Source organism: Etheostoma spectabile, chromosome 13, assembly GCF_008692095.1.
Source record: "Etheostoma spectabile isolate EspeVRDwgs_2016 chromosome 13, UIUC_Espe_1.0, whole genome shotgun sequence".
Classification (NCBI taxonomy): Eukaryota; Metazoa; Chordata; class Actinopteri; order Perciformes; family Percidae; genus Etheostoma; species Etheostoma spectabile.
In genome coordinates, this window is record NC_045745.1 from 4,306,431 (window position 1) to 4,310,399 (window position 3,969).

General features: G+C 42.9%; 1 long non-coding RNA gene and 1 pseudogene across 1 annotated transcript; both read right to left on the reverse strand.

The window, feature by feature from the left end:
* Positions 1-354: 354 nt before the first annotated feature.
* On the reverse strand, positions 355-786 carry LOC116700548 (ubiquitin-like; annotated as a pseudogene).
* A 95-nt stretch (positions 787-881) lies between these two features.
* Positions 882-2,404, reverse strand: LOC116700549 (uncharacterized). Its single transcript, XR_004334681.1, has 2 exons — positions 2,214-2,404; positions 882-998 (listed from the first exon to the last, which is right to left on the reverse strand). It is a non-coding gene; the product is annotated as an uncharacterized LOC116700549 (long non-coding RNA).
* Between the last annotated feature and the right edge of the window lie 1,565 nt (positions 2,405-3,969).

Here is a 3,969-nt window from a genome sequence, read left to right on the forward strand (position 1 = left end):
TTGTAGTCAGAGAGGGTGCGGCCATCTTCCAGCTGCTTGCCAGCAAAGATCAGCCTCTGCTGGTCGGGGGGGATGCCTTCCTTATCCTGGATCTTGGCCTTCACGTTCTCAATGGTGTCACTTGGCTCAACCTCCAGGGTGATGGTCTTGCCAGTGAATGGAAAAAAGACACCAGGGAATCGTGCAATCCTTTATTGTAATTTTGGTCTGTAAACGCGTTAACACATTTGTAACAACTTCGCCTGTATAAGTAGCATGTCTACACAGTACAGTAATTGGGAAATTATTGTTAAGAAAATGAATCATGATTGTTTTACTGGCCAACCCTAGACGCAGACACGAGAGGGAGGGTGGATCTCTTCGGAGTAAGTCCATGTAGTCAGAGAGGGTGCGGCCATCTTCCAGCTGTTTGCCAGCAAAGATCAGCCTGTGGTCGGGGGGGATGCCCTTCTTTCCTGGATCTTGGCCTTCAGTTCTCAATGGTGTCACTTGGCCCAACTCAGGGTGAGGTCTTGCCAGTGAGGGTCTTGACGAAAGATCTGCTGGCCTCCCCTCAGACGCAGGACAAGATGGAGGGTGGATTCTTTCTGGATGTTGTAGTCAGGAGAGGGTGCGGCATCTTCAGCTGTTTGCCAGCAAAGATCAGCCTCGCTGGTCGGGGGGGATGCCTTCCTTGTCCTGGATCTTGGCCTTCACGTTCTCAATGGTGTCACTGGCTCCACCTCCAGGGTGGATGGTCTTGCCAGTGAGGGTCTGACGAAGATCTGCATGCCTTCCCTCAGACGCAGGACAGATGGAGGGTGGATTCTTTCTGGAGTGTTGTAGTCAGAGAGGGGCGGCCATCTTCCAGCTGTTGCACAGCAAAGATCAGCCTCTGGGTCGGGGGGGGATGCCTTCCTTGTCCTGGATCTTGGCCTTCACGTTACTCAATGGTGTCGCTGGGCTCCACCTCCAGGGTGATGGTCTTGCCAGTGAGGGTCTTGACGAAGATCTGCATGCTCCACTCAGACGCAGGACAAGATGGAGGGTGGATTCTTCTGGATGTGTAGTCGAGAGGGTGCGGCCATCTTCCAGCTGTTTGCAGCAAAGATCAGCCTCTGCTGGTCGGGGGGGATGCCTTCCTTGTCTGGATCTTGGCCTTCACGTTCTCCAATGTGTCGCTGAGGCTCACTCCAGGGGATGGTCTTGCCAGTGAGGGTCTTGAACGAAGATCTGCATGCCTCCCTCAGAGCAGGACAAGATGGAGGGTGGATTCTTTCTGGATGTTGTAGTCAGAGAGGGTGCGGCCATCTTCCCAGCTGTTTGCGGTTTCACAAAGACAGCCTCTGCGTCGGGGGGATGCCTTCCTTGTCCTGGATCTTGGCCTTGAAGTTCTCAATGTGTCGTAGGCTCCACTGCCAGGGTACTGGTCTGCGTGAGGGTCTGACGAAGATCTGCAGCCTCCCCCCCGACGAAAAAAACGTCAGTCCCATGTTATAATATCCTTTAATGTAAAAAAGCATACAGCAAATAGTATAGTATAATTTCCCTAGTCTACTATGAAATAGAGACTAATTTTAAATACAGCTTCTTACATCTACATTTTAATATAAGGCCATTTAGTTGAATGACTTTTTGTCAGAAGTATAAAGACACATTCATTGTTAATTTTTTTTTCATACATTTATTTCATGTAATGTTACAGACGCAATTATTCGGGACACTACTTATAATTTAATGTTAACATGAGCGAGAAAAGGGAACTGAATCCTACACATACACATACTGGTAGGAGGCCGGTGATTTGACATCACCGGCGCCATTTTAAAATAAGATATTGTTGTTAGCCTTTGTTTTGTTCAGCTAACGTTAGGCGCTAATGGACGACCCAGCTAGAAATGTTGTAACAGTACCATTGTTACTAGTTAATAACACCAGGTTAACACAAATGTCCTTCACGTTGTTGTTCGTCTCGGTATAAACCCAGCACGGTATTGGTAATGTAGCTAGTTAGGTAATTTACGTTCACGTACATTATTTAAGAAATGTTATTTTGAGGTTGCTAGCTAACGTTAGCCTTTACAGTCGTTGTTTACGAAGCGGTTAGCCAGCTGCTAAAAGCGAATAAAATCGACAGCAGTTCAAATTTAATGGAAGTTGTGTAGCTAGCTGATGGAAGAACTATAGTGTATAACATGAATTATTACAGGTAAAAATGTAACGAACGATTATACTTACAGTTAACAATTGTTATATTGCTGTCAAAAACCCTTCCTATGACTTGCAGTTGCCAGGGGGACAGGATAATTTATACTAGAGACGTCATCGAGCGATATTCATCCGCGACTGAGAATAGTTCCCATTTCTTGCGTGGCGTATTATATTAAAAATCATACAACTCTGGGGCTGCCAATCATCCAAAGATTATACGAGATGCATAGATAACATTCTAGGGTTTTCTTTCCTGTTTTCTGTTAAAATAAAAAGCTGTTCTGTGAAATATAGCCTACTGTGCAGGTTGTTATCAGAATATAAGTAGCGTGTTTCATGAATTCTATATCATACAGCCTGCTGATCTTAAAGCAAAAACTGAGCTATAAACAATAGAACTGTAAAATAAATGGCTTTGGCTGAACACCCGAATATCTAGATAACAGTGTTGTTGAGCCAGTTTAGTTTTGGATTAGATGGGAAAGACCATCCTGTCATCCTCACCTTTAGCCTTAGTCTTAATACTCGAGGGACAATTTTTTACCTGAGTTGTCACTATATATAGCTATACTGATGTTTTTTATGCCATGTATGTCTAAACTACACTACCTCAGGATGGTGAGAGACATTGGGATCCTTTCTGCTAACGCCCGGGGCATAACAATATCCACAATACTGAAATCTGATTTAAATATGCTGCACACTTTCTAACTCAGTAATACAAGGTTTCCTATTTTCTCTCTTGGAACCACACAGTCTGTACCAGGTTAGGACAAAAAAATGCAAAGTTAACCACGTTCTGTTTCCTTATGCTAAAAATAATTTCTATTTTAGTAAAAGAGTCTTTGTCCTATTCAATTTGCAAGTGCCAAGTCCAGCATTTGATATGGTCTCTTCCCTTCGTCTATTGAAGTCCTACGTTTCCCCTGGTACCCGGACCCAACTGCAATAGAGCACACATTTTATAGAAATTGATTTTTTAGTATGATTCCTTCTCATCCGTTGGTTCTTTGATTTCATTTTTGGACCCATTGGCTTATACCTGCTGTCCTGGTTTGTTGGCCTTTTCTTGATCTAACATGCCAGTCTCTTGACGGTAGATGGCGCTACATCCTCATTAATGGAGACTCCGTCTACCTTCCCCAAGTGTTAGTGACTCAGACCTCCAGCTCTGTAAAACCTCTGCGGGAGTATTACAATTCATTCACTGAGTAGGAGCCTGATTATAGTTTTAATTTACCCATTAATTTTCATATATACAGAGTAGAAAGCTACATAGATGTATACATATCCAAATCTGCTGGCTTTGGATGGCATCTTACTGGATTGGTGAGCCATTATCTACTTGGATTTACTGTGCTTGAAATGGAAACTCCTTAAGAGCATTGAGTTATGAAAACACCGGTTTGATTACTTTTAAGCTACTTTTAACAATGCTTCTAACATTCACCATACAAAATGTTTGAATTTATAAAATTATTTGAATGGCAGGCCATACTGAGGGAATTTAATGTTTCTAGACCACACATTTTACAATCATGTCTGCTTATTAGGAAACTGCCCTCTAGCTTTATTGCTTGCAAACTGAAATTTGCCATTTTCTTTAACCAACTGAACCTCAACATTTGTTCCCATTTATGTAATTCAGCTCCAATTACCCAGTTATTTACATTACATGTTGTCAATTTATAACCATGTAGCAAAATGTATTACCCCATTAGCTTTTGTACTGCCTGATCTGAACAATGTTTGTACCATTAATGAAAAGACACCAGGGAA